General features: G+C 39.5%; 1 protein-coding gene and 1 pseudogene across 1 annotated transcript in view; both read right to left on the reverse strand.

Moving 5' to 3' along the window:
- CACHD1 (cache domain containing 1) overlaps positions 1 to 27,425 on the reverse strand; it is a 358,380-nt gene that overhangs the window by 102,210 nt on the left and 228,745 nt on the right. The window lies entirely within an intron of this gene.
- On the reverse strand, positions 9,948 to 11,034 carry LOC102856233 (annotated as a pseudogene).

Below are 27,425 nucleotides of genomic sequence, written 5' to 3' on the forward strand. Positions count from 1 at the left end.
CAGATAATCTGTTCTGCATATACACTGAAAAGGTATGGAGATAGGACACCTCCCTTTTGTATACTCTTCCCAGTTTTGAACCATGCAGTGTTTCCTTGCTCTGTTCTGATGACTGTCTCCTGGTCCAAGTAGAAATTTTGCACAAGCACAATTAAGTGTTCCAGGATATGCAAAGATCTGGAGTCAGAAAATCAAAAGGGTCAAACTCACTTGGCATTTCTTAAACTGAAGGAACTAAAAACAAATTCAAACCTCAAGTTGCAATACTTAAGGATACCTTGGGCAGAATATTAAATGATCCAGGAAGTATTAAAATAAGATGGAAAGAGTATAGAGAGTCATTGCACCAAAAGGAATTGGTGGACACAGAAGAATTTCATGAAACAATGTATGATAAAGTGAAGTGGTGATAAAAGAAGAAGTTCAAACTGCTCTGAAAGAATTGGCAAAAAACAAGGACCCAGGAATTGATGGCATACCAGTTGACATAGTTCAACAAGCAGACTCTGCCCTGGACGTGCGCACCAAGTTGTGCAAAGAAATCTAGAGGACAACCACCTTGCCAACTGACTGGAAGAGATCTATATTTGTTCCCATTCCAAAGAAAGGTAACCTGACAGAAATTATTAAGTAATATCACTGATATCACATGCAAGCAAGATTCTGCTGAAGGTTATCCAAAAATGACTGGAAAAGCACATCAACAGAGAACTGCCAGAAGTGCAGGCTGAGTTTAGAAGAGGTAGTGGTACTAGAGATATTATAGCTAATGTTGGCCAGATCTTGACTAAAAGCAGGGAGTACCAGAGGAACGTCTATCTATATTTCATTGACTATACAAAGTCACTTGACTGTGTGGATCACAACAAACTGTGGCTTGCTTACCCTGAGAATAGTATGTAGTATTATAATAATTTTTTGTTGTTGTTGAGTACTGTAAAGTTGGAATTTACCCAGAGCTGACCCTTCAGAAGATTTTCAGAGGCAGTAAAATGAACGGGAGGAGATTGCCCATCTTTCTTCTATGGAGCAGCTGGTGGCTTCAAACCAGGTATCTCTGGTGGTTCTATTCCTTAATATGAAGCCACCAGAGGTCCCTATTAGTGTATAAATACACACACACATGCACACACACACACACACACACACACACACACACACACACACACACACATCCATATAGCCAAGAACCTGTTTAGGTTACTGTGAGGATGAGATGTCACAATGACCCTTTACTACGGAAAAAGCACTCCCAGAAACAATCTCAACTAATTCACATAGAACCTAGCAAGGTAGGTGCTAGAAACTCATGTTCAAATAAATTAAGTACCATTTCACAACAATTGTGTTGTTAGGTGCTGTTGAGTACAACCTAGAGAGACTTCGATGAATAACAGATCTGAATCCTGTCCTATCCCGTGCCATCCCCCCATTATTTCCTGACACATTAGGGTGCATTGTGGCAGTCACTGTGGTCAAGTCTACCTGGTCGAGGGTCTTTCCTTCCTCGACCTTCTGCCTTTCTGAGCATCATGTCCCTCTCCAAGGACTAGCCCCTTCCAGAAACTTGGCCAAAGTATGTGAGGGAAAGCTTTATTGTCTGTACTTCCAAAGAGCACCCTGGCTGCACCCTCTTCAGGACTTACTTATTTGCTCTGAATATCCATGGGATATTCCATGCTGCTCCCGAACACCACAGCTCAAAGGCATTAATTCTTCTTCTGTCATCCTTATTCGTTGTCCAGCTCTCGGATGTATAGCAAGTGATTGGAAAGACCATGGTTTTACTCAGATGCAACTTAGTCTTCACATTGACATCATTACTCCTCAATAATTTGGAGAAGTCCCTAACTACAGACTTCCCCAGTGCAACAGAAGGTTTTATTTCTATCACAGAATTCATCAATGCCAAGTGTCACCTATCTTGCTAGAATTTAAGGTTTCTGCAAGCAGAAACTTGGCTTTGTTCCCCTAGGACCAGGACCAATGTACAATGAGTGCCTAATAAAGAGTTTTTTGAACTAATGACTATCCACAACTAGTAAGTGGTAAAGTCACATTCTCTTCTGATTCAATTAAACTTCTTACCAAAATCCCTATGGCTTCAATATGAAGCCTGGACATATTAGAATATGCTTTCATATTACACTTAGAATTAGGGATTTAATGTCTAAAATGGGAAATTAAAAGATCTCTGGGATGTAGCTGGGAACCACATTGTAATCCACAGGGGCAGGGGAGAAGATAATCTGTGACGTCACAATGCATGGTGCAGTTAGACATGAACTATGTCCATTCCAATAAATAGTCAGGAACACAGACCTACTACAGTGGTGTGTTCCATTCTTGCTGTTGTTTGCCACTGAATTAAATATGACCGATAGTGACTTGACTTGATTATGACTCATGTGAACAATGTATCAGAACTCTGGCCCTATTCTATGCCATCCTCATCACCTGTTAATTGGCTGAGTTGAATTCCTAGTTGCACAAGCAAGTCTTGTTTCAGGTTTAAAGCCCTGCTCTCTCTAGTCTACTGTATTTGTACCTAGTACTATTTTAACTGCCTACTTTGCTGCTTTATTCACTCTTCTTCATTTATTCTTGGTCTCCCAAGTACAAATAATTGTTTTATGGGGCAGGAATTAAAGAGATAAAAAAGACAAAATTCTGACCTATGAAAGACTTTCAGACTAATTGAGGGAGGCCAGCAATAATAGACACTGAACATTTTAATAATTATCTCTGGGTGTAATTAAGAATTTGAATGAGGCACCAGGATTGACTGTGAAAGTCAAAGTTGGGAAAGTTCTATCTGTTATCCTGAGGAAGTGGTCTGACACACATGCTAAATGACCACAGACAACATACCAGACACCAGGCTAGGAACACACTACAGTGGAAGCTCACCACTGGGACACGAGGTTGAGAATACATTGTTGTTATGTTCTATTGGATCAGAACCAATTTACAGCTGATCAGTGGTTTTTCAGAGGCTGGAGAATGTCCACCTTTCTTCCAAGGGACATGTAGGAGCAGCTGATGAACTTGAGTCAAGGACATTTGGGCTGACAGCGCAACTCCTTGCTACTGGGCCACCAGAGCACCCTGATTGAGAATATAACTACCTCCAAAGTATAAGAGCAGGAGAATGAAAACTTTTCCATTTAGTCACTGTTAGAAATGCCAACCTAGCAAGACAGGGGGCCAAAGGCCAAGTTCTTGTAAGTTATCAAATGACAGTGTATGTGGATGCCTATCATTTGCTTTTGTCCCATATGGGATAAAATGCAGAATGAAGCTCTTTGGCTCCTGCCTCTTTTCTCCTGAATGAGGCTCACCATTACTTAAGTTTATTTACTGTGTAGAAGTACCCCTGCCATTTAAAAAGTATTTTGAGGACAAAATAAAAACATTATTCCAACAATTACAATACATGGTGGAACAAAGTATAATTCATTATTCCAATGGAATAATGTTCAACGATAATGAGAAATAAGGTTATATGCTATAACATGGATGAACCTTGAAAATATTATGCTGAGTGTAATAAGTTAATCACAACCTGATATTGTATAATCTCATTTAGATGAACCTAGAACTCTCAAAGGTATAGGAATCAAAGTGTTATTTTGATTTTGGTTATACGAAAGGAGACAGAGAAAGAGAAAGGAGGGTTACTGTCAATGAAGGAAGGATCTTCTATTTATGATGATGGAAAATTTAATAAGTACTTGTGACAGTTATGCAATATAAATATTGTATGTTGAGTGCTAGCTATCGAGTTGGAATCGACACATAGCTGACCCTCCAGTGGCTTTCAGAAGTGTATCCAACACAGGAGGAGATTGCCCATCGTTCTCTTGTGGAGTAGCTGGTGGATTTGATCTGCGTGCCTTTGGGATTACAGCACAGCTTTACCTTTCAATTACCCCTAGGCTACCAGAGCTCCCTACAATATGAGTAATATCACTATTTTTTTTTTTTCTCCTCGTCCTCCATGCTTTTATTTTTTTTTAAAAAAAAATATAATATCACTATTTTGACCATAAAAAACTCACTGAATTAGTAAAAGTTTCATTATTTTACGTATCATGGAGGTTTGGGCCTAATGGTAAGAGGCCATGCTGCAAACCTGAAGGCAAATGATTCAAATCTACCAGTTACTTCACAGGAGAAAGATGGGTATTTTCCTTCCATGTGGTTAACTACCTCTAAAAACCAGCCTGAGTTTCAGCTATGGGTTGGTTCTCACTCTGTGGTAAAGGTAAACAATACCACCTGGCTAGTTAAACTAGCCATATAGCTATCTGTCTTTTTAAGGAACTCTGCTGGCTTAGTGGTAAGGAGTTGAGCTACTAACTCAAAGGCAAACAGTTGGTATCCACCAGATGGTCCATGGGAAAACAATGGGCAATTTCCTTCTGTGCGATTTACAACCTCTGAAAATCCACTGGAGGGTCAGCTGTGAGTTAGTTCTAACTTAACGGCACAGAACATCATGTATATCTTTATAAAAATAAAAAACCTTGATCTGTAATGGATGCTAAAAAAGCTAGTTTCATCTTTATTCCTGGAAAGTGTGGACATGCATGTTGGCTCCACCAGCTATGGACTAATTTCAAAGAAGGAAGAAGTAAGGACAATAGGACCAACATAATAAACTTATAATTCTATAACTTATAAAAGAGAAAATGTTGGGACAACATAGTGATTGTGCTATAAAAGTGACACAGTATTTTCCCTGTCAATTTCCAGGGCCAGAGAATGCATGATAGTGTTTGAAACAATGAAAATAAAGAATCAACATTTGCCAAGCCCTGTACAATGCTCTCACAAATGCCATTTTGTTCTCTGCACAACAGAGAAATCAACCATGTGTTAATGGCACAGACATTTACATTAGGTCAGAATGGGGCAGACCTCCATAGGCACATAGAGCAATTTAGAATTCCCACTAACCCCTACGCATTAATGCTTTAAATATTCATATCTTCATAGACACTTTCCTTTAGTCTGCCTATGCCCGCTAAACCCCACTGCTGTCAGGTTGATTCTGTTTCATAGCAATCCTCCATCAAGTTTTTGAAAACCTTAGTGTGGTGTCTAAAGAGAAACAGAAAACAGGACATGGGGTCACAGGGCCATGAGTATTTCTCTGAAAGGGCCAGAAGGGATGAGAATAGCACAGTCCCTCACTGACCTACAGCAGAAAGCAGCTAAAGAGTCTGTGGCCCAGCCCCATGGTTCCTATAGAGCTCCACCAATAGCAAGAGGTTCTTTTTTTATTGCTAACTCACAGACTCAAGGTTGTGGTACCGAGAACGGGGTTTATTAGAGAAGTAAGTGGGGAAAAATAGGGCCAGCAAAGAATATTATCCAATGCAAATCCAAGTTTTAGCCAAGCAGTCCCAAGGCACAATTCCTCAATTAGTCCAGGCTCCAGTTTCAGCTGTCAAAACCAAACCAAACAACAAGGTTTGCCTCAGAGTAGTTATAAGTCAGTTTCTCCTTCAAACAACTGACAAGAAAGGCCAAACCTTTAATGTGGCCAGTACACATGCAAGAAGCCAAGTTCACACCTTGCTACAGTTTATCCAACACTAGGGTCTCACTCTCACCAGATTCTTGCTACCACAAGCCTTGCTCACATCAAGTCTTGCTAATAGTTTAAAAAATCAACTTTTAGATTAACAGTCTAGGGATAACTGCCCATTTTTGTTCTATGTGCTGATGGATTTGAACTTGCTAACTTCTCAGTTTAGCAGCATAACAAATAATGTTCTCCACCATTAGGGCTGCCTCAGGGAATGGCAAACTTTGTTTGTAAAGGTCCAAAAGGCAAATATTTCTGCTTCATCCAATCTCTGTCACAACTATCCAACTGTTCAGTTGTATAAGAAAGCAGGCATAGACAAATGCAAATGAATGACTGGAGCTGTATGTCAACAAAAGTTTAACTGAAGAGATCAGTGGTTCAAACTTTAGTAGGTCATGCAAAATGTACACGAGAGATTTAAAGAATTTGCAATGCCTTAGGAGGCACTGCAAATGGTCAGCAGTTCAAGTCCACTAGTTGCTCCATTAGAGAAGCATGAGGCAGTTTCCTCCTGTAAACATTTACCAACTTAAGAACCAGATGGAAAGTTGTCATGAGTATGAATCGGTTTTATGGAACTGAGTTTTGTTTTCTATTCCTGTCTTTAACGAACACACACACAGCTGTAGCATATTTTTTCTTCACCATTGTCTTGGCTCTTAGGACTAGTGTTAATTGTGTTTAAGGAGAACATTGTTCTAAGTGCTACAGCACTTGTCTGTCAGTTTGCTGTACTGAGGTATCTTGGGATTGCTGTGATACCGAAAACTGTGCTACTGGTGTGTCAAATGCCATAACGGTTACCCATGGTGGGCAGGGTTTGGTAGAACTCCTAGATTAAGGCAGACTTAGAAGCAGGAATGACATCCATTTCTTAAATAACAGGCTTTTGAAAACCCTGTGAACACTAGATAAATGATGATATTATAGAACAGGGCTCAGATCTTTTGTTAATAGGGTTGCTATATGTCATACTCAACTTGACAGCACTTAACAACAGCAATAACAACATTAACTCAGGAGTAAAAATTACTATCCCCATGTAAACTAGTTGCTGCCAAGTTGACTATGACTCAAAGCGATCTCATTTATGTCAGAATAGAACTGTGCTCTGTGGGGTTTACAATGGTTGATAGTAAAATATTTTTCTTCTGAGATGCATCTCAAACGTCCAACTTTTCAGCTGGCAACTGAACATGTTAACCATTTACACCACTGAGCAAATAGGTTCGGGGGGGGTGACATGATGCCTGGAAGTCTCACAGACAACAACAACAACAGGGAACATAGGACCCAAGGAAGTGTTTTGACCAGGCCTGTTCCTTCTCCATACTGTCAGGTGACTTGCCCTCACCAAGGTCTTTGATCACCTGGGCTGAGATGACCACATGCTCTTTTGAGGCACTGGGCTCATGTGAATGGGTGTGAATATAGAAGAGGCAGTTTTTCTCCCTAGTCTTCTGGGAGTCTGAAACCTTAACCTTGAGCTCATATTAGCACTGTTCTCCAGCCAGTCCTCAACCCAGCACTGAGAAGGCAGACACTGCCTGGGAGCAAATGAAAGCTCCATGACCTCATTTAAAAGTAACATCTGTAACAATAAACAGGCCGCAGTGCAACTATTAAAAGCGGAGCCAATGGAGCAAGAATGTTTTAAAAAATAAATCAGGATTCATACAGTGCAAGATACATTTAGTCTCACCACAAAAGATCATTCTAATTTCAGCCTATAGTGCTGTATCAGGCAAGGTTTTCCAAACTCTTCTGCTGCTGAGGACTCCTTTGGCACCTGATTAAATTTCATCCATTATTTGGTACTAGCAGAGAGATGATGGATATGATGGTAATGAGGACCCGAGGGCCCACGAGTAATCTATCAATATGGTGTGCATCTCCTGGAGGGCCCCCACCCTGACCTACACTTAGAGGTGAATGAGAGTCTTATTCTCCAAGCAGGCGACCCAGAGGGGGCTTACCCCATTCATACGAGTCTGTTAGGTATGTGGCCACTTCATAACTTGGGCTGGTATCCAAGAATAAGGTCTCGCACACTCGGTCTTTCCTTAGAAATGCTGGAAGTCTTCCAGGAAAAGCTGGGCAGACACCCAATCTGTTGCCCATAATGCATAGCATTAAGCTTTAAGCTATTAATGGGCAGGGTCTATATCTGTCTCAATTTTACTACACACCTAACGCAGACAGACATATGGAGGAGCAATCCATCCACTCCTCACTTATGAAGATGGTTAGCTTCCGAAGATCAGATCATTCATGTGAGAATCAGGAGTTATATATACCCTACCTACAGTTTCCATCTTTTTTCTCATCTCCCTTTTCCTTTGCTTACTGCCTGTTAGGAGTCACTGATGAATGTGACAATGCCTGTGGTGAGATATAGCAGACCCCCTGTCCCCAACAGCACAGAGCCCCTGGGGGTTGTGGACAGTGGTGGTGATAGGGTCTTACTCACTGATCACTGCCTTGCCTCCAAATCTTCACAAAACTCCCTTTTCCTCCCTTTGCTCCATCTCTGCACCCCTGTGGGGTCCAATTCCTTCCTCCTTTTCTCACGTTAACTCAACTAAAAACTTTGGGCCATTGCCCAGTCTTCCTGTCTGCCTGCGACCTTGTGCCTTACCTCAAGCAAATGGAAGAAAGTATCCTTCAACATCTGGCCAATGTCCCTTTTATGGCCTGGTCACCACAGAAGCCTCTAGTGTACTGTTGTGTGTGACTTATGGAAAGCTCATAGGGCTGGCTACTGCCCTGGATTGCTAGAGAACCTGGCAATTCTTTTAAAGCTGTTGTAAATGAAAAGTAAGTTGTAAATGTTTTTTAGGTTTTGTGGTTGCTTTTGTTCTTTAAATTCATTGAAACTTACCCTCAAGCTAAAAGTTAGTGTAGCCTCTGCAATCTTCTAGTCTTTTATCTCTTCCCACCTCACACCTGAGGGCAATAGGTCAGTGGTTTATCACCTACTAGAACCTGAGATCTGGGTTTGATTCATAATCAATAGACTTCATGTACATTTGTCCTAGAGGGTTGTGTGTTGTTAAAACAGGGGCCTCTCCAAATTTCTGAGGAACAATGATGTCAGTTTGAAGACTAAGGTATGCCTGATTCAGGCTATGGTCTTTTCAGTCATTTGTTATGCATTTGATAGATGCACAATGAATAAGGATGACAGAAGAATTGATGACTTTGAATTGTGGTTTTGGAGAAAAGTAATGAGTGTCAAGATCCAAACAGATATATCTTGGAGAAAGAGTAGCCAGAATGCGCCTTAAAGGCACAGATGACAAAATTTTGTTTCACATGCTTGGGCATGTTGCTAGGACAGGCTATTTGGGACATTATGCTTGGAAAGGTCAGCAAAAGAGAAGATGACCCTCAATCAGATGGGTTGACACAGTGACCACAACAATGGGCTCAAGTATATCAGAGATGATGAGGATGGCACAGGATAGGACAGGGCTCAGATCTGTCATTCATAAAGCCACTGTGAGTCATGCTCATTCGACAGCACCTTACGACGACAACAACAACTCATAACACTGAATAGGTTTTGGGAGAGTGTCCAGGTTAAGAAAGTCCTAGCAATCTACATTCCCCTTTCCCAGTAATACTGTATTGGTTGAGAAAGATAACTAATACAACATGACCCAGAAAAGAGATAACTGATAAAAGGTCTAATGTTAGAATGATTTTACAAATCATTGTTTTTGTTGTTATGTGCTTTTGAGTTGACTGTGACTCATAGTGACCTTATGTACAAAAGCCCTGAAGCCTGCCCTATCCTGAGCCAGTCTTACTGACTCTGACACACCAGTTACTGTGTCAATGTATCTCATCCAGGATCTTCCTCTCCTGTGCTGTCCCTCCACCCTTCTGAGTATCATGAACTTCTCCAAGGACCAGTCCCTCCTGGCTACATGCTTAAAGTATGCGAGACAGAGCTTCAAAATCCTAGCCTCCAAGGAAAAACATGGTTTCACCCTTTCCAAGACAGACTTGTTTGTTTTTTGGTAGGCCATGGTATGCAAGACTCTTCTCCAGCACCACCACTCAATTCAGAAGAAGACACATTCTTCTTCTTTCTTTGTCATTGGGTTTATACATAGGTCAAAATGCATGCTTTGTGTACACTAAATTCCTCTTTTTAGGTGTTGTTGACAAATCATGGTAAACTTTTGGGTTTTTTTTTTCTTGGTATTCACATTTTCCCTTTATGTTTCTCAGGAGACAGCAGCATTATGAATCTAACAACACAACAGTCACACAATTTCCTCAGTAGGCCCAAGGTTTCCATGGTATCCCAGCACACGGCAGCATAGGGGATCCTAAGAGTTCAGATGTTAAAGTTTTCTCCATAGCCACATGTCCCTTTGATGTTTCAGTTATTGAACACAAATTCACTGGATGATTTGTCTATCTGTGCTTCATTGACTATGCAAAGGCTTTTGACTGTGTGGATCACAATAAGCTGTGGCTGACTCTGAGAGAAATGGGAATCCCAGAACATTTGATTTTGCTTATGTGAAACCTATACCTGAAGAAGAGGCAGTCGTCAGAACAGAGCAAGGAGACACTGCAAGGTTCAAACTTGGGAAGGGGGTCTGCTAGGGATGTATTCTGCCTCCATACCTTTTCACTCTGTATGCAGAACAGATTATTCGGGATGCTCTTGTACATAGGGTCGCTATCAGTCGCAAACGATTCATGGCACATAACAACAGCAGCAACAACAACGTAGTCCATATCTGTTCCTAAAAGGGTGAGTTGTGCTTTCTTTTTGATAAACACTCTGACCCCACACTGAAAAACTTCTTTATCAGAATCTTCTTTTGTCTTGGTATATTCTGAAGTATAAGAAAGGCCATTGCAATCCCTGGTTGGAAGACCAACTATGAAACCTATATGCTCAGGCTTATCTGCAAGAAATTATTTTATCCTGTGTACTGTTGAAGGTATCAGTTAGTGCAGCCTTGGTGGGCCGCAGCTTCCTCTTGCTGACAGCCTCTCCTGATGGACAAGGGCGTGTACTCCACAGTAACTTTTGGAACAACACATCTGAACCTCATCATCTTCATGATCTCTGAGATGCTTGAGTCCACTGTGATAGTTACTGTGTGTCTATCGTGTTGAGCACGACTTCAATCTGTCTGTCCTCACTTAAAATAGTTACACTTCATTGAGTGTCAATTTGATCTTGACTAAAGTATTTTTTTAAAAAATATGTTATTGATAATAAAAAAGCAAAAATGCATTGAGCGCCATACAAAACATTTTTATATGTGGTGTGTCAATTTTCATCATTACCTTATGAGTTATTTTATGCCCATTTTTTTCTATAATTATATTTTATTAATTTTCATAAACATTTACAGAGATTTATGCCCATTTTACAGATGCAGAATTAACTTACTGAAGGTCATAATGGCATAGTTAAGATTTGGATCTTGTAATGTCTGCCTTCAAAGATTTTGTTCTTTCCTGAACAATACTGTGCTTCTGTGAGTCAATGAAATACTGGCTGAACAAATCGGTGATTCTTAGAAAACCCAGAATTTCTTACAGAGGCAGAATAAATGTGTACATTTTATGAGGTTTCTCAATCAAAACAGTTGCATTGGATTGTAAATACATAATATATATACTGTTAAGGCACTTGACCAAAGGAATTATTTTATAATTTAATAAGAAGTAGCTCTGGTGACCTAGTGGCAAGAAACTGCACTGCAGTCACAAAGGCACACGGTTCAAGGCCACCAGCTGCTCTGTGGGAGAAGGATGAGCAATCTCCTCTTGTGTGATAAACAGCCTCTGGAAATCCGCTGAAGGGTCTGCTATGGGTCGGTTCTGACTCTCTGGTACACAATACCAACAGCAACATGGGTTGTTGTTGTTATGTGCCATCAAGTCACAACATGGGTAAAGCAGGTAATTAACCCCATGAGGAAAACAAATACTGAGCTACTATGACCAGCATACAACATCTGGTGGTCCAACTTTAGAGTTCATCCACTCTTGAGGTTATTGACTTGGTTCAACTGGAAAATGGCAGACATGGTTTATAACATAAAGTCAACAATTATTATAGCACTCATCACTTTCAGAGACATGAGACAATAAATAACATAATTTAGATAAGTGATAGATTTTTGTATAACTGAGAAATATATATGCGTGAAACTCTTGCTTCTGCAGGTAACAGGTAAAATATATAAGCTTTGGGGCCTATTTATCTTTATTTATTTACTTATTTACTTAAATAACATAGGGAAGTCATTTAGATGAGGGCACAGGGTGACTGAACACATTCTAGCTCATCCAGGTTGGCTCTGATAAACTAGATGGAAGACCTGATGAATTAGAATGGACCAGAAGTGAGAAGTTTTGAGTTAAAATCTCATCTTGAAGTATCATAATTACTGTAAATTGAAATTCACTGTCTGCACAACATTGAGAGGCCTCATTCTAAACACACACCAAATCCTAACCCTTCTTAGTTTTGAACCCACCAAAGATTTCCCACATACACCTAGCATGAACTCCAAATTCTGTAATAATTGACATCATCTGGCTCCTTCCCAGTCTCCAACCTCACTTACCTCCTGTTTAGCTCATTATACTGCACATCGGTGTAATTCTAATCAGTCAGCTGTGAATCCTTGGGCAAGCCAATCTCTTGCCCTTCCAGCACTAAGGTTTGTTTTGTTTATTAAAATTTTTTTTCTACTAGTTTATTTACAAAATTCAAACAAATTTTTTCCATTTCCATCACTGCCCCCCCATCAAATTATACAACCCGATGATTAATCCTCCCTCCCCCTGCACATCCACATCCCTCTGCTTCCAGCCTCTCCACCCCTCCTGGGTCCTTATACTCATCCTACAATAATGGTTTTATACAATATTTATCCTTGTGGGACTGAGTTAGTTCACTCAGCATAATGCTCTCCAGTCCCTCCCAAGTTAGGCAATAATTCACAAAGTCATTGCTCCTGTACAGCACTAAGGTTTTTCTGCTTTTTAAATTCTTCAGGATTGATCAGAAATTTCAGCTTCTCAGCGAGATCTTCTTTCATGACCCTGTAAGTCAATAATTTTCTACTCTAACAGAACTTAGAACATTTTCTTCATAGAAAAAAAGTTGTGATATTCTTTTATTTATCTTTGCAGCTGTTTCTTGAATGTCCCTTGTAGGAACTTCATGTGCCACAAGGGCAGAAGCCAAGGCAGCCTGGTTCACCAGCTTCTTCTCAGCGCCTATCACATCCCTGGGTTTAGCTCCAACTTTGTCCATATTTGATGAGTAAACAAATGAACAGAGACATTGGCCAAGGTTCTTCATTGCTGTGTCCCATGACATTGCCTAATGTTCTCATGTGAAAGTAATGGATTTGGATAAAATGTTCTCAAAGAACCAACATTAACAAGAATCAAGATAGAAAGGAAGAAAGTAGAGAGATTTACGAGTAGCTAAAAAAAACACACGCACAAACTAAAACAAAATCCTCCAACTGGCTCCAATTAAGTTTATACCAAAACCAAAAACACAAAAAAGCCCAAAACAAAACAAACACACACACACACACACACACACACACACGCAAAAAAAAAAAAAAAAAAGCTGGGGGTGGGGTAGAGGAGAAGAGAAAGAGCATCGACTATGCAAAGGCATTATTTGACTGAGTGGATCACAACAGTGACTAATTTTGAGGAGAATGAGAATCCCAGAACACTTGATTGTGCTTATGCAAAACCTTGGACCAGGAAGCAGTCCTCAGGGATGCATCCTGTCTCCAGACCTTTTCAATCTATATGCAAAACAGATCATTGGAGAGGCAGGGCTATATGAAGAAGAGTGTGGCGTCAGGATTGGAGGAAGACTCATTAACAACCTATGCTATGCAGATAACACAATTTTGCTTGCTGAAACTGAGGAAGACCTGAAGTGTTTGCTGCTGAAAGTCAAGGACTGTATGGATGGAAGCTCAACATTAAAAAGACAAAGATTTTCACCACTTGGCAGCACTATGAGAGATGGAGAAAAGATTGAAGTTGTTAAGAATTTCAGCTTACTTGGCTCCACAATCAACACTCTTGGCACCAGGTGTCAGGAAATAAAAAAACGAATTGCACTGGGAAAGTCTGCTGCTGTCAGGGACCTCTCCAAAGTACTGAGAAACAACAATGTCAGTCTAGAGACTAGGGTGTGCCTGATCCAGGCCATGGTCTTCACAATTACTTGCTGGACAGTGACTAAGAATGACAGAAGAAGAATCACTGCCTTTGTGTTGTGGTGCAAGTGAAGAGGCTTACACACACCATGGACTGCCAAGAAAACAAAATGGTCTACCTTGAAGAGAGTGAAATCAAGTTTTTCCTTGGAGGCTAGGATTTTGAAGTTCCGTCTCACATACTTTGGGCACACGGCTAGGAGGGACTGGTCCTTGGAGAAGGACATCATGCTCAGAAGGGTAGAGGGACAGTGCAAAAGAGGAAGACCCTGGATGAGATGGTTTCACCTAGTAACTGGAGCAATGGTAAGTGTGTTAGAGTCTGGAAGACTGGCTCAGGAAAAGGCAGGCTTCAGTTTTGTTGTACATAGGGCTGCTATGAGTCGCAGCAACTCAATAGCACATAACAACAAACAACAACAGTGGTAAGAAACTGTGCTGCAAGTGGTTTGAATCCACCAGCTGCTCTGTGGGAGAAAGATGGGCACTCTCCTGCCGTGTGATTAACTGCCTCTGAAAACCTGCTGGGTCAGTTCCAACTTGATGGTACATAACACAAACCATGACACACAAGTTACATAAATGAAATATCTAAACAGTACCCATAAGGTCGTTAAATTAAAATGATGGGAAAACCCCTTAATATTAGCATTCAAAGATCCTGAAATATCATAGATAACTCAATGTGATAAGCAAGAACAGTAAGAGGAACAGTTTTCTATTCTCAAGTATTAAGTTAATTATGGGGATCACTATAAAATCTCTTTCACGTTAAGCACTTAAAAGCAGGAAAGACACTTAATACCTAACGGTTATTTGGACAAAGCCCTGCCTCAAACAGCGATGACCCTCCCTCACATAATGGAAGTTGAGCCTGATCCTAAAATTTTTTGCAAGGTTTTCAGACAACGTAATGGTAACCTTCATATTTGGTCAGGAGATCAGGACAAATCCTCCTCCAGCCAACCCCAAGGCATAAGTTAAGGATCAATGCTACACCATGAACCCTCAGCGGCCCGAGGAAGACTATGGGCCCCTTCTCAGAACACTCTGAGTGTCTAAAAAGAAAACATTAAAAATGACAACCAAAATGTATTCTAATGAAGACGTTTCCAATTGTTAAAAAATATGAGTTTGTAACAATATAAGAGCCTTGGTAAGTGTTGTTTGAGTCGAGCATGACTCATAGCAACTGTATGAACAGATCTGAATCCTGATGATGGTATGCATTAAGAAAGATTTACTACAATGGAATTGTTGTTACCAATTTTTTAACTTTTCCAGGGCAAAATGTGTTTTTCTGAAGTAAACCAAAGGTAAATTTCTCATGGTTCTCGCTGCCTGCTTTAGCAGCATTTGAGGGAGGAACTTTTATACATTTGTATTGGTAATAAATGAAAACCAAAATCAGATTATAAGTCCTTTTTTTAAAAAAAACTTTAAGCCATGTATTAAGTTTTTGTTCTAAATTGTGTGTTGTTGTTGTTATGTGCTGTCGAGTAGGATAAGTTAAAATTAAACTGCATTCTATAACAAGTGGATTTCTGTAAACAATTATGTTGAAATAAAGTTAAAAAATTAAAAAAAGGAAAAGAGTTAGTGGCAGGTGTAATATATTCTATAATTTGGATATAATGATAAGCATGAATTATATTTCAAGACACTGTCAATAGCTATTAAGCAAGATAAAAATAATGATTTCTTGGGTGACAAAAAATGGTATACCAAGTATAAGGAGGACGGTTGCCTTAATTTATAATTGACTTAGTCGTTAGTGAAAATAAACATAGAATTTATTTAACACTCAAATTCATTGTTCTTGTTAGGTGTTGTTGAGTTAAATACACTCATAGTGACTCTATGAGTAAGAGATCTGAAGACTGTCTTATCCTGTGCCATCTTCATATTTGACATCGTTGACTCCACTGCTGCAGTCACTGGGCCAATCCATCTAGTTGAGGATCTTCTTCACTTTTGCCAACCCTCCACATTTCCAAGGAATAGCCTCTCTTAACAATGTGAGACAAAGCCTCATCATCTTTTGCTGACTTTTATCCATGTATCCCAAGGTTTTGTGGGTACCAGGTTAAACATTAAAGTGTTTATTCTAGGGGAAATATACTCTTGCTGCTTTTAATATTTATTTAGATTTGAAATCTGGTTACAAAGAACAAGGAAAGTCCTTGCAGTGACTACTATTATGCAAGTGGTAACAACTAAACAACTCTAGGTAGGATCAGGAGGATACAAAGATACCCATTCATCCTAAAGAAAATATTGTTTCTATTTTATACAAATTAAAGTTTATACCTCTTCAGAAAGGATCAAAATGTTTCTAAGAAATCAATCATTGAAAGTGTATGATATTTAGAGAGATATTCAAGAGTTAAAAACGGCAATGGTAGTTTGATTATATATACAATTTTGCATTATTAGTAAAAACAGACACTAATCTAAGCAAATAGACACAATGAATAGACAAACATACAGGTTTGGTTGATGATATTTCTACACACACCTGCATGTGTTTTTAACAGATCAGGGTATATAGTAGAGTGAACATAGTGGGATGTAAAATTATGACAACTTCTTAGCTGTCACAAGACACCTTGAGGGAATAAATGGCTGGGTTTGGGAGCTCAGGATCATAACTGAAGGAGTATTACATTAAGGTCAATTTGTATAATACAGTCTACAAAGATAATGCTTTATATTCTACCTAACAGCCAATTATACAAGATCCATGTAAGCCCAGTGATAAAAGTTCACAAGGCAGGAAGGGATGGGAAAGAAAAATGAATGGAAATGAGAAACATGAGGGGAAGTTGGAAATATACTGCTCCAATGTTGGGCTTGTAATCAGTATCATGGATGAAACATAATGTGTATAAATTGTTGAATGGAAAACCAACTTGCTTTGTAAGCTTTTGCTCATATCATAATTAAAAAGAGAAAAAAGTATGATATTTAGATAAATATTTTTGATAAGGCCAATGGTGTTACCATGCCAACTGTCTTTCTCTAATTTTTATCTCCCGAATGAAAATTTCTAAGGTGCCAAACACATAACAACCAGTAAATAGGGAGATGGAATTAAAATAAAAATCAGAATAGCAGATCAAACATTATCCTATACATTACACTTAAATTATTTTGAAATTTTAAAAATGGTTTTATAGTATTTGTTGTTGTTGTGTACCAGAGAGTTAGAATCAACCCATAGCTGATGCTCCCGTGGGTTTTCAGGGGCAGTTAATCACACAGAAGGAGATTGCCCATCCTTTCCTGTGGAGCAGTTGATGGTCTTGAACCACACACCTTCAGGACTGCAGTGCAGGTAGAAATGAAAGCTGAGAGAAGATAAGTGACTTAACTGTAACCTGCAGTTTTGAAACCACAGAAGACAAACGCTGGTCTTTTGGATCAACAAATCATCTGGCTTATCTCCTCTTTCCTTTTAAATATTATAAGGCTCTGTGCTTTTTTGGGGTCATTTTTTTTGTATGTAAGATACTGTGCTATAAGGCACCTTTGGGCTGGTATTACATCATAGGTACTTTATGCAATAAAATAAAATACTGCCTGGTATTGTATCATTCTCACAATTATTGCTACATGAGCCCACCTTAATAACTTTTCAGAATTGTGTAGCTCTAACTTTCGTATTTGGTCACATGTTTAGGACAAGTCCATTTCCAACTGCAAAGCCACTGAAGAGCAGGTTTGGTTAAGAACACATTCTATTAAACCAGAGTAAGGTTTTCTGCAGGCAGCAGTGGGGACACTGGTGAGAAGACACAGTAGGGATGAGTGTTCTTAGAGCTGATCTCCAGCGCTTACCTCGATCGCTGAATGCTCTTTCCCAGAGCATCCTAACAGCTAAAACTCTTGAGTAGAGAAAATATTTATAAATGTTGACCCCCCAAAAAAAATCCTAAATGAAAAGAGGTAATCTGAGAACCTATTCACTTATTTCCTTCTGTGAAAGACTTTTCAACAAAGCAAGTATTTATCTTTTACAGGCCCTATCCTAATTTTGGTCTAGTGGTAAGAAACTGCACTTCAATCCCAAAGGCACGTGGTTCAGATCCACCAGCTTGCTCTGTGGGAGAAGGATGGGCAGTTTCCTCCCATGCGATTAACTGCCTCTGAAATCTCTGGAGGGTTAGCTATGGGTTGGTTCTGACTCAGTGGTACACAACAACAACACGCTAATTTTAAGGGAGCTCTAGTGGTTTAGTGGTAAAGAGTTGAATGGCCAACCCAAAGGCACATGGTTTGAATCCACTAGCTGCTCTGTGGGAGACAGATGGGTCATCTCCTTCCATGTGATTTGAAGCTTCTGAAAACTTGCTACAGGGTCGGCTGTAAGTCGGTCAGACTCAACATGCTAAATTTAAAAGAAGATCCACAATTTTGCAATAGCCACCAGCTTATCAACCATAACACATATTCTGTTGTCAGGTGAGCAGCTGAAAAAATACTACCTTACTCCTTTCCAGGAGTCCTTTACTTCTCATTTACACAGTTTCACATTTGCCTGCATAGTGCATTAAACTTTCTATGCATAATTCTAACATATGGGTTCCAGATTCTGTAGCACTCAAATATTTTCCAATTCTTGCATCTACATCTGACTGCTTCTTATGTCATCGGCCTCTCCAGTCAAAACAAAACCAGTCGTGCCCCCAATGCCATGCTTTCCCGGTTTAATGCTTAAATCATGAGGCCAATGAGAAAGAGATGAATTACAAACCACTTGTAGTTGCCCTGTGATTTTGGTTTTTCTCAGCAGTATCAGAGATATAAGACACAGAGACAAGAAAAAAACATTCTGCTTGCTACCTCCCATTTTAAGGCACTCTAGATTTTCTGATGCTTAGCTCAACACAACTCAGCAAAACACACAGCTGCCTCCCTGCCTAGCTAGCCAAGTATGAAATATAAGTACTGTTCTAAGCACACAGAAGGACAGACATAACCAAGCATATTTCTTGAAGAAACGAGAATGTACATAGTACCTTTCAGGTACAAGTATTTCCCTGCAATTGCAAACATTTGAGGAAAACAAAATAAATACCATGAGAACTCAAAAAAGAAGGAAAAGAAAATACCCCCAGAAGCAAATCCAATCCTCTGTCTCAAATTTCCATACATGGTTAATGTGAATCACTGACTTCTCAGTTAACAGTACCATGTGTAATGATGGGATAGAACACCCTTAATGTCATCATACACCAATCCCTTGTGTGTGGTTTCCTTATGGTGTGGCCTGCAATACCTTTATCTTATAAGAGATAAAAGGAGAGTGAAGCAAGCAGAGAGAAGGTACCCAGGACTTAAAAAAAAAAAAAGAACTGGGAACGAAGTTCTTTGAACCCAGAACCCTATGTGGTTAACCTACCCGATTCAGGAAAAGAAGAATGCTAAGAAAAAGGAAGAGCTCTAAGAAATTGCTGGCCTACAGATGCTGACAAGAAACAAGGGCTTTTCTCCAGAACTGACAGGAATAAAGTCTCTCCCAGAGCCAGCACAACATCCCCTAGAGTCAGCATTCTGAATTCAAACGTCTATCTTTCTAAACCCTCAAAGAATCAAATTTCATAGACAGTTAAATCTATCCACTATTGACATTTCTAGGGAGTTCTGGAAGCCTAGTGTGTAAGCAATCCCATTGCCAATCCAAAGGCAAGTGGTTAGAATCCAGTAGTAGCTGCTCCCCTGGAGAAAGATGGGCAATCTCCACCCATGAGATTTACAGCCTCTGAAAACCCACTGGAGGATTCCAACGCAACAGCAATGCATTGAGTTGAGTGACATTTCTGTTGTAGCAGAAGTAGATAATTAAGACACATGCCAATTCCAAGAATTTGCTGTTGGCTTTGGGTAGATCAGTTAACTTCTCTGGTTTGTTTCTCATCTGTAACATGAAGTTGAGATTTGTTCTTGATTTTGATGGTAATTATAAACAGTATTAAAGGGTTTATAAAGCACTAAAATTCAATGCAGTGTTTTTCTTTCATATTTTGTTACTTAGTCTCACTATAGTTTTACCTGATTTATAATCTGCAGAGATTAAATTACCCGGGATTTTTTTTGTGGCATAACCTGTAGGGAGTGTATAGCTACTCAAACGCTGCACTTCCTAGGTGGTTCACACTCACCAGGGGCTCTGCAGGATAAAGATGAATAATCTCCTCCCATGCAATTTCCAGCTTTGTCAATCCACTGGAAGGTTAGCTATGAGTAAAGTAGTAACTCATGAGTTTGTAGCTAACCAAAAGACTGGTGGTTGAATTTCACATTCAGTCTGTATGCTGAGAAATTATTCATGAAGCTGGACTCTATGAAGAGGACATGGTATGAGGATTAGAGAGGGAGAGTCATCAACAACATTCATTATGTAGATGACACAAAGCTGTTTGCTTAAAGTGAAGAGGAGATGAAACACTGCTGCAAAAGATCAAAGATTATAGCACTCCTTATGGACTACATCTCAACATCAAGAAAACAAAGGTCCTCACCACAGGACCAACAGTCAATGTTAGGTTAAATGGAGAAAAGATTGAAACTGTCTATGATTTTATCTTGATTGAATCAAGGATCAACATTTTTTGTGCTAGGAGTCAGGAAATTAGGAGATATATTGCAATAGGCAAGTCCACTATCAGAGACCTTTCCAATATACTGAAGAGCAATGAAGACAGTAAGGTACACATGATTTAGGCATAGTCTTCTCAATCACCTGCTATGTATCATAGAGCTGAACAATGAATAGGATGATAGAAGAAGAACTGATGCCTTTGAGTTGTGCTAGAGAAGAGTACTGAATATTCCCTAAACTGCAAAAAGAACAAACAAATGTCTTAAAAAAAATGCAGCTGGTGTTCCTTGGAGGTAAAGATGGTGAAGTTTCATTTTCCATTTTGAATAGTTAGCTAGGTGAGGCTATTACTTGGAGGGAGACATCATGCTTGGAAAGACTGAAGGTCAAAAGAAGGCTCCCAGTGAGATGGATTGACAGGTGACTTCAGCAATGGGCTCCAATATGTCGGTGATGGTGTAGATGACACAGGATAGTGCAGGGTTCAGAGTGGCTGTTTTTTAGGGTCACTATGAGTCATCCTCAGCTTGATAGTACCTAACAATACAAGCATGGGCGAAAGATGCGTATATCCCATTAAAGATTGATAGTCTTAGAATCCCATTGGAGGATCGCTATAAACTGGAACTAATTCAATGGCAGTTTGCTTTTTGGGGTATACTTATTATATAGCAAAGCACTAGATTGAAAACTCAGCCTCCACAAAAATAGGGTTTCCACCTACAAGAAGCAGAGAGGAAAGCTGAACCGAGAATTATTTAGAGAGATGACAATTAGTGTGGTGAGGAAAAGAGAAGATGTGTGGGGCTATCCACCTTCAGGAGCAGGATAAACCAAGAGGAGCCTGAAAAGGGACATGGCAAGGACTGGGCAGAGAAGATTTCACAGAAACCAAAGGAAGGGTTTTGTTTGTTTGTTTAAAAAAGGTTACACATCAACTGCTACAAAGCATGCAAGCAAAACTGCCTAGGGGGTCATTTGGAACCAGAGTGAATTGCTGTTAAATTTTTCTTTACAAGCATTAGAATAAATATGCAGAAGTATGTTTATATGTATCAAAACACTATTCAGAATATGTTTGATAAATTTAAAAAAACAGGCTGTATCCATTATGAATATAGGTAGTAAGACAGACTATTGCTAGGTGCTGTCAAGTCAACTATATGGCAACCTTCTTAACAACAGATCTGAACTGTGACCTATTCTGCACCATCATGATACTCTTCATCATGCTCAAGACCCATTGTCACTGTGTCAAGTAATCTCATCGGAGCTTTTCCTCTCTTTTGTTGACCCTCTGTCTCTCTCCCACTATGATATCTTTTCCCAAGGACTAGCCTCTTCTGACAACATGTCTAAAGGAGTGAGACAAAGTTTCACTATGCTAGCCTCTAAGGAGTACACTGGCTGTACTTCCTCCAAGACAGATTTGATTGTTCTTTTGGTCCATGGTACATTCAATACTCTTCTCCAAGATCACAATTCAAAGGCATCCATCCTTGCTAGGTCTTCCATATTTAATTTCCAACTTTCATTCAGATGCATAGGAAATGTCTAACTTGCATGATGCACACCTTAGTTTTTTAACTAATATCCTTCCTCATCAAGACTTTAAAGAAGTCCTTAACAGATTTTCTCAATGCAATGGGTCTTTTAATTCTTTGATTGCTATTACCATGATTTTGGATCCAAGTGCTCAAGAAAAATCTATACACAGACCAAGAAGCAGTTGTTTGGACATGGTTACATATTAGGAAAAATGAATTTCAGGGTTGGATGCTTTCTCTATACCTATTCAATATGTATGCTAAGCAAATCATTTGAGATGCTGAACTATATGAAGATGTGGTGTTTACTACCTAAAGCTGGCTTTTTTAAGCTATTACCTTAGCACCCTGTGGTCTCCGGCAGGCACATGGTTTTGAAAATCATCAATAGTTATGGGACTAGGAAAAGATTCTTGCTCCCACAATGAGCAGCAAGACTTGAGGGAAACTGGTGTGAGACCCTGGTGATGGTGGTGGAGAGGCAGTGGCACTGCTGTGCAGAAACTGTGGCAAGGTGAAACTAGAGGAACCCTGAGATAAAAGCCATTGTTAGAGGTTCTGCTGTGCTTGCTGGATAATTAAGAAGAAGCTGACTTAGAAGAAGCTTAGAAGCAGCTCTGAGGTAAACCTTGCTGATGACTGAGGATACCTGAGGCTTCTTGAGTTTGTGTTGCTGAACTGAAAGTGGAAACTGGACTAATAAAGGTATTGTGACTTGGGACTACTGGGATAAACTCTGGATTTGCACTGGGTGATATTCTTTGCCTTTCCTACTCTTTAACCTATTTCCCTAGTAAACTCTAATCTTGTTACTACAACTGTGAGTAAAGTCTGTGAGTTAACAATGAATAAATAAACCTCTTGCTGCTGCTGAGGCTCTAGGGACACCTTGGGGCTGGGCTATGGGACGCTTTGTATACTTCCTCACATCCTCTGGCCCTTTCTGAGAGATACTCAAGGCCCTGTGCCCTTATGTCCCATTTTCTGCTCTCAAGACAGAAGAATATAGTAGAATCAGGATTGCCGGAACACCCATCACAATGTGTATTATGCAGATTACACAACCTTGCTTGCAGAAGATAAAGAAGTTCAGAGGCTGCAGCCTTCAATACATCTCACCATCAATAAAACAAAAATCATCACCACTGGACCAACAGGCAACATTATGATCATATTCATATGTATCATCGACTAAGAATGAATTCATAGCTGACCCTCCAGCAGGTTTTCAGAGGCAAGAAATGGCAGAAGGAGAGAGAGTCTTTCTTTTCACAGAGCAGTTGGTGGGTTTGAATCATGTTTCTTTGGATAAGCAATGTAACTCCTTATCACTAAACCACTAGAGCTCCCCAAATATCATGATGGATGCAGGAAAGACTGAAGTGGTCCAGAATATCATTTTACTTAGATATAAGATATGAGTATATACACCCACACAAACAGATATACAATAAAAGGTTCTTAAGAGGCAAGGATGGTGAGACTTTGTCTCAAATACCTTGGTCAAGTTTTAAGAATTGTGAGATTATATATAATGATATTACGTTCTCTTTTCTCTCATCAGCTTTAAATTATGGAACATATTTTCACATTATTTATACAACAAAAGGTGTTTTATATATACTTTAAACCCAAACAAAAGCTAATCGCCAAGGGAGCTCTGGTGGCCTAGTGGTAAGAAGCTGTGCTGTAATCCTGAAGGCACGCAGTTCAAATCCACCAGATGCTCTGCTGGAGAAGGAAGGGCAATCTCCACCTGTGCCAGTCAGATCCAATTTGACGGTACACAACAACAACAAAGCCAAAAAAAAAAAAAAAAGTAAAAAAAGCCAATTGCCAGTGGTTTAATTTAATTCTTAAAGGAGCGAGAAGAACTATTCAATGGGACTTACAAAGCTGTAAGCTTTTATGAAAACAGACTGCCACGTTTTCCTCCCATGGAAAGACTGGAAGAGGTCAAACTGCCAACATTTTAGTTATCAGCAGAGCACTGTAACCTAACCACTGCACCACAGACTCTCATAACCTCAAGAACCTGGATTTCTAAGTGACTGGATAGTTTTTAAATGTTCTTTAAATAATTACCAGGTCCCTTGATGACCTCTGTGCAATCGTGAAGCTAGACTAATTGAGGCATTAAAAGGAAGCAGAAATCATTAGCTTGGTTGACTTCTACTCTTTTGTTTTTAGGTTGGACATGGCTCCTTGCTATATTATTAGTAGAATTTTGCTAATGCCCAATTTTCATATTATTCTAAAGAAAAGAGAAAAACCTGCAGCACATAGCCAGAACCATGCTCTCAGGGATAAAGACACCAAAACTAGCAAATAGTCTACAGGCTAAAGTGCCCACCTGTTCTGTCTAGAGCATTTACCTCCATAAGGTGACTTATCTGTACCCCTTACACCCCATGAATCCAGCTTCTCAATGAAGACTACAACGCTACCAAGATCGAAGGGTGCAACTTCAAATGCTCTTTAAATCAAACACAATAAAAAAGTCCAGACACTTTTTCTTCTGGGGAGAGTGACTACCTCCCACCTCTACTTTCACCTCAATTGCATAACTCAAGAGAGCAAAGACAACTTTCCTTGGACTCTTCAAATAAACTCTCTTTAGGGATCAGGCCACACACAAGAAAATAGCTCAGCAGGGATTTGAAAGGGGGGAAAAAAAAAGAAGAGTGAGTGAGAAACTAGGGATAAAAGCAGGAAAAAAACCTGAGCAAAACATTACTGGCACCATAATATAACACATACACTGTCAAACTTGTAGTTATTTGAATGAATTCAGGGACACAGTGTCAATTTAGAAAGGAGAGATTTGGCAGGGGTGGTTTATAAGCAAAAGAATGCACATGTGTGTGGGATGGATGGATACATAACCTAGTCTGGGATAAATGAAGCTAAGAATGGCTTATAATTTATGGGAGTCTGTTTCTAGCTAGTCTGAAAGGCAATCTGAAACGGTGTTATCAATTAAGAGCCCATTGATGGATTATATACAATCTGAAAGAGCCTTAGGCTGGACATCTTACTGATGTAAATATTGGACATGTGATAGCCAATGGAGTACATTAACTCTGCTCTGAAAGGGGGCACGGGCTGGAAAGGAGGGAGAGGGGGAACTCTGAGGTTACCCTTTCCATATACCACTCTCCTCATATTACAAATTGCTACTCAAGTATGTGGACTTTGGGATTCAGCCATTGCCTGGTGGAATGTCACACAACTTCAAATGCAAGTCAGTTCTCAAATACCTGCATATTGCCAAATGGCTGCTTGTAAATCTAGCTGTGTCAACTGAGCTGAGAACAACTTTTGTGAAGCAGTAAATTACACTTAAGATGGGCTTGCAGAAATAGGAAAATTCAAGATTTGAACTTTGTCTTTCACCCACTTCCACTTTCATCATGACTCTCTTCTTTACCTCTTGATTCTTCAAACCATCTTAGCTACCTCTTCCTTAATTATCTAATGAAATGAAAGAGCATTTTGTCAGGATGTCTGATTATCTAGCAGCTGAACTAACCTAACAACCCACTAACAGAAGATAACTGTAGTCCAGTTAATTGGTTGTCCTCATGCTCAGCTGATGATCTTGCTTTCTGATTCTGGCAAGGAGAATCACTAAGAACATTTCTAAATTGCTAGTACTATGTCTATCATCCTGTGAATATCTAGATGTACTTCTTCCTTTCTCTTCTTAATGTGGAAAAACTCTATGCTCTACTTATAGTCCTACCTTTGCTTGCCTCAAACTTACTAACAAATCAGTTCTGACTCACAGTGATCTCCTGTAGGGCTTTAGAGACTGTAAACTGCAATGGGAAAAGACTGTCCACTTTGCTCCCGTGAGGCCACGTGTGGATGTGAATCATAGAGTAATGTGAGGTCTTTGGGTGAACATTGCCACTCACTGCAGACTATGCTACCAGAGCTCCTCTAATGGACCATTCCCTTTGATAAATAAGCTTACTATCATTTTCTTCAACTTAAAAAATAGTTAAAAATACCTTAAAACATCTTTCTCCAGTTTCTATTTAAGGAAACTTTAGGAGTACTTATAACATCCAGATCTTCTCCATCATCAGTATCTTAAATCAACTTGGAGTAGCCTTTCATTTTGTTTTCATAATTCCACTAAGAAATCCTTGTGAGGTTCACCAATACACACTATGTTACTCAATTTAATGGTTTATTGATGTCCTAAGGGAAAAAAAAATCCTACTTGACTAGTGACACAATTATCTCATCTCTCCCTCCTTCTCCAAATCTCCTTAGAGAAGTTCTTCTTCATCTCTGTGGTCTCTAAATAGCAAGGCTCAGTTCCTGCAGTTCCTTTTTCTACTCAGAGTCACTGATACACGATCTCACCGTGCTTCAAGATTTAAATATAACACATACACAAAAATATATCAAATTTACCCCTCCTGTTAGATGCACGTTCAGACTTAAATATTCAACTTCCTGAGAACCATTCCCACTTGGATATTTACTAATACTTCAAGCTTTTTCCAAATGGAGCCCTTGAGCTCCATCTCCTAAACAAATTTATTCTTTACCCTGCACTTCCTAACTCAGTAAATGGAAACTCTGTCCTCCTTACTGCCTAGGCCAAATAGCTTAAACATTCTTAATGAATTGACTTTCCAACTTTATTCCCTTCTCTTACTCATGTTGTTGGATACTATCAAGCTAGAACCAACCCATACTGACTTTTTAAAGATTGTCACTGTTGTTGTTTTGTGCCATAGAGTCAGAACTGACCCATGACTGACCCTTCTGTGGGTTTTCAGAGGCAGTTAATCTCATGGGTGGAGACTGTCCATCTTTCTCCCACGGAGCAGCTGGTGGCCTTGACCCTATTGCCTTCAGGATTGTAGCACAATTCTTATCACTAGGCCACCATCCTATGGAGTAGTTCTATACAGTAACACATGTTGTCACTATGAGTCTAATTATCTCAACAGCATATATGGGTTCTAGCACCAAAAAAATATTCAAAACTCAACTACTTCACACAATGTCCGATTACCAGTATCATCATCTGTTAGCCAATTACCAATATCATCATCATCCCTCATCAGGATTTTGAATTAGGCTTCTAAATGGTGAAGTGGATCTTCCTTTCCTCATTTTTAAATTGGATTGCTTGGTTTTATGTTGTTGAGATGTTTCCGTAAATGAGATATTTTCTATAAATGGAGATATTTTCTATAAATTTTAGAGATTAGTTCCTTGTCAGATATGCTCTTGCTAAAATATACTTTTAATCCTGATCTATTTACTAGTTGGCACTTAACAACAACATAGGTATCTTTTTTCTAACAAATGTTAATTTTTATTAGGTGCCATCGAGTCAGCCACGGCCCATAGCAACTCTATTTACAACTGATATGAACCCTGTCCTATCTTGTGCCAACTTCACT

This window comes from Elephantulus edwardii, unplaced genomic scaffold (assembly GCF_000299155.1).
Source record: "Elephantulus edwardii isolate Elephantulus edwardi_28Jun2011 unplaced genomic scaffold, EleEdw1.0 scaffold00005, whole genome shotgun sequence".
Lineage (NCBI taxonomy): Eukaryota > Metazoa > Chordata > Mammalia > Macroscelidea > Macroscelididae > Elephantulus > Elephantulus edwardii.